General features: G+C 35.6%; 2 long non-coding RNA genes across 2 annotated transcripts; one reads left to right on the top strand and one right to left on the bottom strand.

The window, feature by feature from the left end:
• Positions 1 to 10046: 10046 nt before the first annotated feature.
• On the bottom strand, positions 10047 to 13539 carry LOC114535599. Its single transcript, XR_003688328.1, has 4 exons — positions 12419 to 13539; positions 11513 to 11561; positions 10225 to 10292; positions 10047 to 10113 (listed from the first exon to the last, which is right to left on the bottom strand). It is a non-coding gene; the product is annotated as an uncharacterized LOC114535599 (long non-coding RNA).
• LOC114535600 lies at positions 10093 to 10785 on the top strand. The gene is made up of 3 exons (XR_003688329.1): positions 10093 to 10154; positions 10405 to 10486; positions 10568 to 10785. It is a non-coding gene; the product is annotated as an uncharacterized LOC114535600 (long non-coding RNA).

Here is a 13539-nt window from a genome sequence, read left to right on the forward strand (position 1 = left end):
CCTAATACAATGCGTCAGGGAAATCTGGACCGGCTTTTACTCACAATATAAAAATTAATTAGGATCTCTCGCTCGCATCAGGTTCGTTAGCTACGGCAGCAAACCTAAAGAACTTCGTCTCCCCTATAATACATGACGAATTTATAGCGTAAACAAGTAATAACTATGGGCCTGGGGCCGGTTGTATCAAGCCTGTTTAGCTTAAACGGTGAATAAGTCAAAATTAAATAACACTCTTACATCTCTCTTGAATGAGTGAAATTGAATATTATGCACTAAATACGTAGTTGTAAACAGTATCTTTGTATTAAGGGGTAAAAACATTTAGTTCGCTTGTTGAGTAAAACGATAGACTTGCTTTCTATTTTGAACTTAACCACCGTTTAAGCTGAACGGGTTTGATACAACCTGCCCCAGTTGTATAAAACTCGTAGGTTAACTCAAGTAGATATACAGTACTCTGATTGGTCAATTCTGTCACTAACTATGATTAAGAGTTAACTAGGCTACATTTTTATACAACCGGCCCCTGGTCGTCAAATTGCTGCCCGTTCGCTACATTCAGGGACCGCGGAGCGTTTCTCGTATTGCTGGGGCTCTGAACCGCGCACCTGCCAGGAGAGTCCGCGAAAATTTTGAAATATACCTAGGCCTCTGAAATGGCCGCAAATGCCTCGCAATTTTAGGATTATTTTAAAGTTTCCAGCATGTTTGGCACTCATATAAAAACATTAAACAATATAACCATGCTTATGATGTTAAATATTTTGATATGGATAACCACGCAGGTTTAATGGTCTAATTCTGGTGCTATGTAAAGTTTCAAGCATGTTTGGTGCTCATATATTATACAAACATTTATATAAAGTTGCAACTTGCAAACATCGAATATGGCCGCCGGAAAAAGGTATACTCCACCATGGTCTGAAAAGGATGACCACGCTGTTTTAATGGTCAAATGCTGGTCCTATATGTAAAGTTTCCAGCATGTTTGGGCTCATATACAAACATTAAACAATATAACCTTGCTTTGGTTATGATGTCAAATATTTTGATATGCATGGATAACCACGCAGGTTAAATGGTCTAATATTAATTCTGGTGCTATGACAGGCAGAGTGATGACAGACAGACCTATGTAAAGTTTCACGGAAAACGGTAACGGGAAACGGTACACTCGACCATGGTCGAATATACTGGGAAACGGTACACTCGACCATGGTCGAGTATACAAGCGGAAACGGCATACTCGAGCATGGTCGAATATACCGGAAAACTGCATACTCGACCATGATTTAATTCTGGCCACGCTGTTTTAGTGGTCAATATATACTTCATGTTCCTATTTTGTGGTGATATACAATATATAACAATATAACCATGCTTAGATTATGATGTCAAATATTTTGACATGGATAACCATGCAGGTTAAATGGTCTAATTCTGGTGCTATGTAAAGTTTCAAGCATGTTTGGTGCTCATATACAAACATTTATATAAAGTTGCAACTTGCAAACATCGAATATGGCCGAAAAACGGTATACTTGACAATGGTCGAATGTGCCGGAATGTATCATGGATAGGCACACTGTTTTATGCTGGTCCTATGTAAAGTTTCAAACATGTTTGGTGCTCATATACAAACATATATATATATAAAGCTGCAACTTGCATGCAAGCATCGAATATGGCCGGAAAACGGTATACTCGACCACGGTCGAATATACCAAAAATATAACATGCATGCTTTGGTTATTATGTAAAATATTTTGACATGGATAACGTGGTTACGTGGTTACGTACGCTGTTTTAATGGTCAAATGCATGCTCGTCTTTTTTTTCCGTCTGTTTTTTTTACATATGTTTGGCCAAACATATGTTATGAACATAACTAATTTCATAGCGGATTCATTACGACAGATATCGTTGGAAATTAGAATACTGATTTCTTAATTTGAATTGGTTATTAAGATTATACGTTGAAAAAGTAAAAGCTTCGAACGATAGTATTCATGATAAGATACACTGCATATGCTTGCATGCAAGCAGAAAGTATAAATTGCTAAGAATATTGCTTGTAAATTTGAGCGAACTAAAAAATATTCGAAATTAAAGACCAATTACCCTGCTCCGCGGTTTCTGTTAACATGCTAAAAAAAGATCCTGTTCATTGTGACCATATTGTAAATGTAAAATTATTTTATTTCACGCTAAAGTCCCTACTTTTAAGTTTTCTGCGCACAAACAGGGAATATATAGACTATATATGGACACCGTTCATTTTTGAACTGCCAATTTTAATAATTGGTTTGGAAATTAAAATATATGTTCTGCCATCTCTGTCACAGGTACTGTGGTATACAATGCGCTGAAGAAAAATTTTGGTTAGGCTTCGAATTGTAAATTAGGTTATGTTATGAGGTATATTATTAGAGTTACCTGCGTTAAAGACGTTATGAGCGTTATATAGGTGTTATGAGCATTAAATACGGGCATTACTATTATATTACTTACATACAAATTTAACGATATTTAGGAAGTGATATCAAAGGTCGAGAAAAGATTTGTAAAATGAGCTCCTTTTCTCATTAGGTGTCTGATTCCATAGTTTGCCCCATTTTTATTAGCAACAAAGCAAAAGCTTGGTTTATCAGTGAATTCATAAACGCTTCGAAATAGATCACACATGTAGCCTATACTGGGCAGACATGTAGTCTACTGGGCAGGGGCGTGGTGGCAGGGGAAGTGCGGGACCCCTGTCCCTGCCCCTAGGCCTGCGACGATTTTAAGAGTGGCGCCGAAATGCCGGTGGGGCGTCAAAATCAAATATCAAAATCAATAGGAATGATAAGTGTTCAAAGGCCGACACACACTGGACACGATTCGCTAACGCGATGCGATTTTTACGATTTTTTTAGTTTTCAAAAGCTGCTAATTTTAACCATGTTCTGATATTCTTGATAATTACCGATTAAATGTGCATTTTGACTGGTCTGGTACCCATATCTCGCAAGAATTTAATTTACTTGTTTCTTAAAATAAAAAATTCGCGTTGTGTTAGTGAAGTGCGTCCAGTGTGTGTGGGCCACTCTTAACATTGAAATACTGGCGTTGATTTTGAAGCAATAAAACCAGGGACGCGCACTGGGGTGCGGGAGGAGTGACACTAGCTCTGGGAAAGTTTGTGTAAAAAGTGGGTCCAAAACCCTGTATGCGACGAAAATTTCTTTTCGGAAACCCGTTTGGGACGAAAAATGTCGGCCTGCTTAAATGCGAATGACGTTATTTTGTATGACGTGAAACTTGTAGCTAGCATACTATAACTTCAAATAAAGAAATATATATGTTCATCGGATAAATCTTTAACGGTCTGCCTTTTCAGTAGCCCTCCACAATTTTTACCTGCCTAAAAATATACCAAATAAAATGCCTCGAAATTTAGCTTAGTGTTTTAAATTGTGTATATTTAAAAACGTTCATGAAAAAGGGCGTAGTAAGACACTGAAATGCTCATTTCCGAGGATCTAGAGCACTCAAATTAAAAAATTTTAAAATCACGCTATGCTTTCTTCCAGTGTTTGTGTTTTGGGCTCAGGGCAAAGTGTTATTGGAAACAAATCTACAACTACAGTGAGAGCTAATGCCCAACTAAAAAAGAAACTACGCTTTGTATATATATATATATCAAATATGTATTTAGAATCATATATGAGTAGAGTGCTCGATATACCAAAGTATAGAGCTAGTATAAAGATAAAATAAAATAAACTTGGTTTACTTCATAAGATTTTATTCACTACAAATTTGTTTCGTATGACAAGTAACGCTTGCCACACTCATCAGGTGAATTTAAATGTCGCGCTATGTTGTTGCCAAGGTTATATATACTATATACATGTTTGACGTGAAAAACGGAAAGCTCTAGTGTTAAATTACATATAAATATATACAGATTATATCAAGTAATTATATTGCTTAAGAGAAATTTGTTTCTATGCCTGCATTTCGATAACAGTTCACTTCTTGAATTTAAAGAACAAAGTTCAGGGTGGTAAATTATGATAAATTTTTAATGTGTACAAACGCTGCAGCCTTTGTATGCAGCCTTTGTATATATATATATATATATATATATATATATTATATATATATATATATATATATATATATATATATATATATATATATATTATATATATATATATATAAATATATATATATATATATATATATATATATATATATACATTGTAATAACTATGTTGGTTTCAAGCTACCGTTTAGTCTGACAGTACGTATTTTACTCTTTGCTTTTGCGATGGTTTGCATTTAGATTTTTTTATTGGCGTTCATCTAACGTTAATTGAGGCGAACCATATTCGTATATTCTGTTATGCCTGACTAATTTCCTTTGAAAACAATTTCACTTTTAATAGAAATAAACCAGGCATAACAGAATATATGAATATGGTCCCCCTCAATTAACTTCGGATTGACGCCCAGGATTCTTTTTAACACAGGACACAGAATAGGTTTCTGTGACAAAAGACTGCATATGTTCAGAGGCGCAGTACGCCTTTTATCTCAGTAAATTGGTAAAGTTAATAATATACAACAAGCGCTTTACCATAACATTATTTTAAAAGAGTATTCCAACCAGGCGTCGTTGTGTTGCCATCCTACATGGTTAAGGTCTCTATTAGGGGACTGGGCATGACGGTGATGCCCCAGATTTTCTAAAATTAGCCTAAAAATTCGGTTCGAAAATCATTATAGTGAAAAACCGGTCTGGACACCGGTTTGGGACGAGATGTTGGTCCGGCGTAAATCCGGAAGAGATTATTATTTTGTGATGAGCTTTTGACTTAAGGTGGTCCACTACAAAAATTTCAAGGGAAGCAAACTTAATAAATGTAATCCTAAGTGATCCTAAATATTTTTTCAAAAAAATATACAAAGAACGCAATAATTAAAAAAAGTTTTATTAATTAGGGGTTTACCTCGCGAGCAAACAAAAAGGGTCGATTCTTGATTGTTCTCATTGGATTGTTCTCTATAATTTATGAATATATGCAATGTCTCTCTAGTCGCTTTTCTTAGCAAATCAAAATTCTCATTCCCCTTACTTTCGTGCACGATAACTCAAAAAGTAATAACGCTACTTGATAAAATTTTCATGGTTGACTCTAAAGACAATTGCATGGCTTGTAGGTGAAATATAAGTTTCTTATTCTGTTCAGTCAGTTAAATAACGACTGTTTATTTCAGATAGATTGTAGAGGCTTTATATTTATAGCCTGTAAAACAGCGACAAGTTTTATTTATCCTAGTTCAGCTCCGAGGCAAAAATATTTAGAACTAAACAAAGCCAATTTCGTCGTGCTAGGCTAAAAACCTAGTTGCAAAATTCGTATATTTTCCACCATTGGGCGTGTTTTGTTAGGATTCAGGCAGGGCCGTAACTAGAACGATAATTGGGGGGGGGGGTTTCATATATTCAGTTCTGCCCGACGGATTTCCATTGTGAGCTATTGCACTTAATATATGAATAAACACCCCCCAATTATCGTTCTAGTTACGGCCCTGGATTCAGGGTAATTATAGTGACTGAAGATTCCTACAGATCTTGTTTCCCCTCAGAGCAACTTAGCTTGCAATATGGTATGAAAAGATTTTTACATTTTTCAAAAATTAAAGGAATATTTTTGTAGTGGAAACGCCAGGAAATATCAATCAAATATAGGTGTTTGTTCCTGCTTATATCTCACGTATTACACCATGATTACACCGATTGAACTCAAGGGGAAAATTTTGCGAAATCAAATTTGCTTTAGCTTCACTTTTCGGAGCCAGTTATCATTCCAGATAGAGGAAATTGAGTTCACTTGGCTTACGCGATCAGCCAAAGCTCATAGTCGTTGGGCGTTTGAGCGCGAGTTTGTTAAAAAATGTCGTACTCGAAAGCCCAACCACAGAATACCTAACAGAAGTGGAACTCCTGTACTTTTTTCGTAAGTGTGATTCGTCATGATTCGTCACTTAGCAAGTGCATTTTTTTGAGGTTGTCACCCCCCTGCCAATGTCTAAAATCAACGCATTTTTAGTATTGGCAGGGGGGTGACTGCCTCAAAAAAATGCACTTGCTAAGTGACGAATCATGACGAATCACACTTACGAAAAAATAGTATAGAGTTCCACTTCTGTTAGGTATTCTGTGGCCCAACGACTACGAGTTTGGCTGATGGCGTAAGAAAACAACGCGCGAGAATGACGAATCTAATCTCGTACTTGTAGTCGTACTCGTAGTCACTGCTAAAACTCCCTAATACCTATCAGAAGGAGAACTCCTGTATTTTTTTCACAAGTGTAATTCTTCATGTTTCGTCGCTTAGCAAGTGCATTAAATAGAGGCCCCCTGCCAATTTCTAAAATGAGGCCATTTTTAATATTCGCAGGAGTTTGTTGCCTCAACGAATACGAAAAAAATATTTGCCATTTAAGAAATAGAAAACATTTTCCGTGTTTCTATAACTGTATAGAAACACGGGAATTTTCCCGCCGAACTTGACAAGCGAAGCGATGTAATGAGAATTTGTAATTGAATCGAATTATAATATTTGTAAAAAATCTTTTTATCGCGTTATATTATAAAAGAAATAGAAAAAGTTTTTCCTGCGTTTCTATACAGTTATTTCTCGTTCTCCCAAACTTCCTCGCGTGTCTATTTAACAATTAGCCTTTCTCACGATGACGTTTTTTGGGGTACTTTCAATTTTTTTAACGGGTTTTAAAAGTTACAACAACATGAAAAGCAATTTTTTTAGAATCAACAGACCATTGGAAGTATAACTCCAGCCTGAAATTAAAGACTGTGGCCGTTATGAGGTCTCACGCTTGCGGTTTTGAGAAAAAGTACCCCAAAAATGGCGTCATCGTGAGAAAGGCTAATTAGACAACGACTCCGAGTTGTCTACGAGCGAATAGTCAACGAAAGCGAAGCCTGAGTTGACTATTCGCTCATAGACATAGACAACGAAGGCGAGTTTTAGTATACACCCTGCACCTACATACATTAATCTCGAGAAAATAATCGATACACCGCAATTACACTGAAAAATAATTTAATTAATTCAATTTTATACGATCGCGCGAGCGAATTTTTCCCAAACGTTCACCATCACGAATAGACAATGGTTGAGTAGCCAATCAGAATGTAGGATTTGTAATAGACAAGAGTCGGGTGTATACTAGATAGATAGATAGATAGATTTAATAAAATGAACACTTTGCAGTTATTATATACAGCTGAATTATGTGTTACATGTACATTTTAAAACCTAAGTAGAATACAATAAAGTATATACAAATTTATTTGATAGAGAATTCTCTGATACTAGCAGGAATAAAAGATCTTAAAAATCTATTAGTTTTTGCAATTGGTAATTGAAAATTACGCCTACATCTTAAAACGTAGGTAACAGAGTCTCTTGCAGGCAGTAATCTAGAAAGTTTATGTGAAGGGTTGTTAGATATTTGCTGGTAGAGTTTTTCACAGGCTTTACGACGGCGCTCATCCAGTGTTACCAAATTTGATTTTTCCAATCGATCACCATATGGTAGCCCGGGGAAAACTATAGATGTTGCCCTTCTTTGAATACGCTCTATCGCTTCGCTGAGACAAACAGGTAGTGCGAAGTGAAACACTTCGCAGGCATACTCGAGAACAGGCCGGACACATGAGCAGTAAAAGTTAATTATGTCTTTTGGAGGTACTTAGCACGCTTCAATTGGACGATAAAATAAATTCGTTTATTTGCTTTCTTAATAAGCTCTGTAACATGCATGAACCACTTTAGGTCATCACTAATAGTTAGTCCAAGAATCTTCGCATGCCGGACTAACTCTGGGGAACCAGAGTTTAGCTGAACACTGGGGAACTCTTCTCTGATTGTTTGGAATTGAATTAACAACTATTTGCATTTTTTATTATGCAACTGGAACTTGTTTCGGTTAGTCCATGTGACCAATTCGTCGGCCCCTGATTGAAAGTGACTGGGTTGATTCTTTGAGACAATTTCAGATGCTGTCGTGTCATCTATATATTTCCAGTGGTCGAAGTTTGACAAATTTAGATCATTGATCATCAGAATGAATAACCAGGGTCCCAATTTTGTCCCCTGTGGGACCCAGCAGGGAACATTACCCCATTCGGAGAAACAGTCTTTCGCGAGTTTTACTCGCTGCTTTCGATTTGTCAGGAAATCTATTAGCCAGTTGATAACGAAAGGTGGAATTGAGAGCTGGCAGATCTTGTTTACTAATATAGTATGGTCAATTAGATCAAAGGCCTTGCGATAATCAAATAGAAACACTCGAACTGAGTTCCCTGTTCCGCCAGTTGCCTTTGCCCAATTATGTAACATACTAATAAGAGCTAACTTTACAGAGGATCCAGGTATGCCACTGTATTGGTTCACATCAATAGAATCTAGGATGGCCGGGGCGACATACTTCTCGATGATAAAATCTTCCGCCAGCTTGGAAAGGGAACACGTAAGTGAAATTGGTCGCAAGTGTTGATTTATATCATAAACAGGTTTGATCTTGGGAATTGGGGTAACGTTGGCTAACTTCCACGACTCTGGCAGTTTTTGATCTTTAAAGGAACTATTTAGGAGGATCGAAACAAGATATCAATAGATTCGGAATATTATCAGGTCCTGGTGCCTTAGAGGAATTTAGTGATTTCAGTTTTCCGTAAGTTGACCAGGTTGATGCTAAAATCGGAATCTGGTCTCTGGAAGTGTTTATAATATGATCAGTTGAAATAAGCGGCGAGAAGTCTTTCATAGGATCTAAGAAGGAAATGTTAATTAGATTAGCCAATTCTTCAGAAGAGAGCTGATTTGCGTTTTCAATCTGGATACTCTTCCTAAGGGTAGTATTGTTATCATCCATTCCACTAAGACGTTTGACTTCGCGCCACCAGTGCTTAGAATTTAGTTGTTTCAGGTGTTCCACCTTGGAAATATAGAAATTGGCTCGGCAAAGTTTCCTTTGTCTGTTGACCTTATTTCGGTAAAACTTGAAGAGTGTTAGATTGCCAGAAGTAAAGGCACGTTGTCGAAGTTTAATTAAGCTTCTAAGCTTCTCATTAATCCAAGGATGGTCACTATTGTGAACGCGATGACGCGTTTTAGGAATGATATGGTCCAGACCAATAGATAAAATGCTGGTGAAAAGATTGCTCTTATCTTCACAGGTACCAATAGTTTCGAATTGGCTCCAATCAATTTGGTTGAGATAACGCCCAAACATGGTCATACGCGATGGACTCATATTTCTTCTATAAATTACCTTTTTATAGTTCGACTTAGGGTCTCTAATCTTGGTTTAATTACAATAACAAGAGTGGTCAGATAAGCCAAATGGTGGATATGAGAGGGTCTCGTTAGATTGATAAAAGCTGTGTAGGTTAGTGATAACCAGATCCAGGGTGTTCTGTACACGAGTGGGTAATTGGACCAGTTGTTTTAAATGAATTACTAAAACTGTATAGAAACACGCTTCTCGAACAATCAGCACACGCGTACTATAAATGTTATATTATAATTCTATTTAATTCCCTTACAATATTATACATATTGTCACTATTTATCAATGATTTTATAATACAACTAAGATAATGCGAAACGAACGAAATCAAAAGTTATCATCCGACCAAAATTTCGGCCCACGCTGACTGTCTCATTTATTTCTCTACTCCGAGGAAACCAGCGGAAATACAACCAAACTTCTAGTGAGAAAATTGATACCAGATGTTGGAGAATAAGGTTTTGTTCACAGCCTCACAGGCAGTCAGCTGTACTTTTTCTTCTTGCCTTGGTCCTGTTAAATACTCTGTCAGGTCAGATACTGATATGTTAGCAAAAGGTTTCTAACATTTAGTTACAATGGCTATTGCAAAGCGAAGTATGTATTTTTGAGAGAAAATTGAATCCTGTTTAGGAAAACAATGAGGAGCTTACCTACTGCTGACATAAATATTGGACAAATCTTTATTGAGAAATCAAAGAACGATGGCCCAGAAAGTATAGCATTGAGCTTTAGGATCTGTTCAAAATTTATACCAAAAAAATTAGTGACAATTACAAGTAAGCTTTTTTCATATACGTATAGTAGGTCTGTATACGCAATATTGCATATGGATCAGAGTTACCTCACCTACAAGATGACACGTTGGACCATGGTCCTCCAGCTAGTTGGCTTGCACGTAATGGTTACCATTAATTCTAGATAAATATTAAGAAATATTTTTTATACCTTCTTCATACTATATTATTAAAGTAAATAATTTGGTGTTATTATAGATTGCGAATAATTCAATTCTTTCATCTTATGTAGATGAAAACAAAACTTATATGTATGCGATTGGTGCTGAAACGCAGACAATATCTCACAAGAAACAAGGAAGCCTTAAAGACTGGTAAGTAATAATCAATTAAGCACTATTTACCCAAATTATTATTTTAGTGTGTCTAATGCATCAGATGATATTATTGAACAGGAAACATTAAACAAGGATGAATTTTAAAATGTTGTCAAACAAGATCACTCAATTTAAGGAAGTTGTATGAACAAGGAAACTACTGAAAGAAGTTGTGTCAAGTGATATTTAACATAACTCTTACAAAATTTAGACAATGTGAATCAAAAGGGGGTACTTTTTTGATACACCCTGTATTTTAGAAACTGCAAGGCATTCAATCGATAGCTAGAACATACTTCTTTAACAATATAAATAATGACTTCTTTTGTAGTGTAATTCACACAAGTCAATTAGTAAGTCAACCTCTACTATACTATTCTTGCCTTTTTTATTTGACTGCCATATTAATATATCTCACTTATCAGCACAGACAAAATAATAAGCCACCCAAGCTGGTATGAGACCTCACACCAACATCAATAATATTTCAGGTTTATTTGTAAAAATTCATGTTTTATTAGTCTTACATTCCACAATTATGTGACATACATAACATGCAGGCATATCAGCATTAATATAAGCTAGTTTACATGGCATAAGTAGCCCAGAAATCTGTCTGTGACTAAGGCTTCAACTACCGGTACATAATATATCCACACAGACAGTTTAATACTGACTGCAATATTAAACTGTCTGCGTGCATAAACAATGTAGTCGAAGCATGAGTCACAGATAGATTTCTAGGCTACTTATGGCAGTAGTTGGGGAAGAGCATTACGTGAGGGACTAATAATATTCAGTTATTCAAATTTTGCAACCTTAGTTTCTTTTCAAATTTATTGTTTTTACAGTGTTGCCAAAAGTATATAATTATCAAAAATTTTACAACAATGCACACAACAATTTGTTAAGTGTGTGACACATTTTCAAACATTTATATCCTCACCAATGTAAATTTGCAAAGAATGATACTTTTAATTGATATGTTTTCATTTACTAGGTAGAATTGAGTATCATACTTACATATATCCCCATCCATTCTTTATTCTCACTATGAGTTGAAAAATGATATCTAAGGTATAAGGTAAAGATATAGATGACTTATCTAATGTTTATAGTTCATGGTATTTAGTTACATGACAAATTAAATCTGAAAAACTTAAATGCTTTGTTTAAAGTTATACATTGGACACTAATATCTATCATAATTAAGAAATTGCTTTTATCCTGACTTGGTTTTGATACAAGAAAAACATTAATTCAATTTAGAGACTGAGGCAGTGACATAGGTACTGGAGATTCTATATATAGAGCAACATGTCAAACCTATGCCCCTATAACTTAAAAAACTATTTAAAATTAAAAGATGACAACATGCATTCCAAGGGTAAAGAGCAGTTAATCACTAAATAAAGCAAGGCAAACGTCATACTGATAGAAATACAATAAAGCTGGGGGGTTTTAATAAATCTGGAGATTGGATAGTAAAATATTGCAAAAGCCATGCAGTTTAAGAGAAACAAAAATTATGGCCTATAGTTTTATTACAGTGCAGAGTTGGTAGATATGCAAATATTTGAGGCCAAATTGTAATTAGTGCTATAAAGAAAACAAAGAACTAGTGTGATGTTGTCTAGCTTAATATTGACGGTCAAAATGGTAAACTGTAAAGACCGTTCTCCATTCGCTTGGCTAAACGTTCCGCCGTATCGTAGATCGAGAAACGTGTACGTAGCGATTATTCGATTGAAATGAAAAATAAGGTCTATTTATATTCTATGAAGTGTTTTTATTCGTCAAAAACCTTGAGAGTTGCGGAATGAGTTGACGCTTGACAAGCTTTATTAATTAATACAGGATATTGTAAAGTAAAATTATAACTGGCATGGACAATTATGAATCATAAACAAAACTATTTGGTATACTCACATAAGCCATAATTCACCAGGTGATTTCAGATTTTCAGTTGCAGAAATTCAATTTCAGTATTGAAAAACATCGTAACGGTTGACATATTCGACAATCTCATTTTGTTACATTGCTCAACGGGTGTTAGGTCCAGGAACAGCGGAAGACGGAAACACGGAACAGCGGAAGCTGAAACAAAAATGATGTTACCGAAACAGCATTGCGAAACACAAAACCACAAAAACAACTTTTTTATAGTGGGCAAAAAATCTTCTGTGATGCTAGGAAAAAAGAACATACAGTAGCTATAATACTGTAAAACAATGATTATGAATATTACCTTTTGCACTCGTATACGACTTTTCAAATCGGTTGCTCTGCTTTATTGCGAAGCTCTAATAACAGACTCTTTATCATACCCGTTAATATTTTTTACACTTGGGTTTTAGCAAAATAGTAAAGTCGTGAATACAGTGTATGTCTGCTGTAATGCTTGCCTCACAGCAAATACCTTGACTTACCTTAATAGTTTTGTACAAATGACGTCTTTTGCTATGCAATGCGAACCTGGAATTGATAATATAAAAACAATAAGTAATTGTAGCGACGAGCTAGAGAATGCTGTTGCATAAGAACAGAGAGGGTCAGACACATTTCTTGGCAATATTATTTGAATAACAGTTTCATTGTACAGCATCATAGCTATCAACCCGATATTTTTTGTCAATATTTAAAACAATGTTTTTGCTGTTCTGTTTTGGATCCTCGCTGTTCCGGTGTTCCCCGTTCCGTTGTTCCTGGTTTTATCTGCCTTGGTGGTGACTGGTGACCAATGACCAGTGAAATGTAATAAATAAGTAAAATAACTCAGTTATATTCAGTTCACTGGTCACTCACGAAGACATGTTGCGTTTATATGTTTTCATAATCTGGGGCCGGTTGTTCAAAGCTAGGTTAGCGCAACCCTGTCCCTGGGTAAAATTTCAACCACTGCTTTATTGTATGTGCTTCTAAACTGGCACTGTTCGTTTTAAAACTTTAGCCGTCGAAAGAATCACTTCTATCGGACCAGAAAATATTTAAGAAAAAAGATATTCATCTTCGTAAACAAGAGAATAAAAAAATTAAGTAAAAATTTGCTT

The sequence above is a fragment of the Dendronephthya gigantea genome, unplaced genomic scaffold, assembly GCF_004324835.1.
Source record: "Dendronephthya gigantea isolate DGI-Jeju-01 unplaced genomic scaffold, DenGig_1.0 000121F, whole genome shotgun sequence".
NCBI lineage: Eukaryota > Metazoa > Cnidaria > Anthozoa > Malacalcyonacea > Nephtheidae > Dendronephthya > Dendronephthya gigantea.